At 39.4% G+C, this 467-nt stretch overlaps 1 non-coding gene across 1 annotated transcript; it reads left to right on the top strand.

The window, feature by feature from the left end:
* Positions 1–389: 389 nt before the first annotated feature.
* Trnar-acg (transfer RNA arginine (anticodon ACG)) lies at positions 390–462 on the top strand. The gene has a single exon. It is a non-coding gene; the product is annotated as a tRNA-Arg (tRNA).
* The last annotated feature ends 5 nt before the right edge of the window (positions 463–467 follow it).

The raw sequence follows: 467 nt of genomic DNA, 5'->3' as shown, positions 1-467 counted from the left end.
TCAGAAGATTCCAGGTTCGACTCCTGGCAAGCTCGTGTATATATTTTTTTAAAGTGAACACACTAAAGAAAACGGCACTCGGCACATGTTGCTGGAGTTAAATGTATACAATTAAAGCTAGGTTCACATTACTTAATGAAATTATTGGAAAAGTAGAATCTCATATTCGGGCACAGGTCTTGTGATGCAATGGTTAACGCATCTGGCTACGGATCAGAAAATTCCAGGTTCGACTCCTGGCAAGCTAGTATACATATTTTTTTTAAAGTGAACACACTAAAGAAAACGGCACTCAGCACATGTTGCTGGAGTTAAATGTATACAATTAAAGCTAGGTTCACATTACTTAAAGAAATTATTGGAAAAGTAGAATTTCGTATTCGGGTACCGGGCTTGTGGTGCAATGGATAACGCGTCTGACTACGGATCAGAAGATTCCAGGTTCGACACCTGGCAAGCTCGTATAT

The sequence above is a fragment of the Octopus bimaculoides genome, chromosome 2 (genome assembly GCF_001194135.2).
Source record: "Octopus bimaculoides isolate UCB-OBI-ISO-001 chromosome 2, ASM119413v2, whole genome shotgun sequence".
Classification (NCBI taxonomy): domain Eukaryota; kingdom Metazoa; phylum Mollusca; class Cephalopoda; order Octopoda; family Octopodidae; genus Octopus; species Octopus bimaculoides.
Note: the sequence above shows the minus strand (reverse complement) of the source record. Positions and strands in the feature narration are given on the sequence as shown.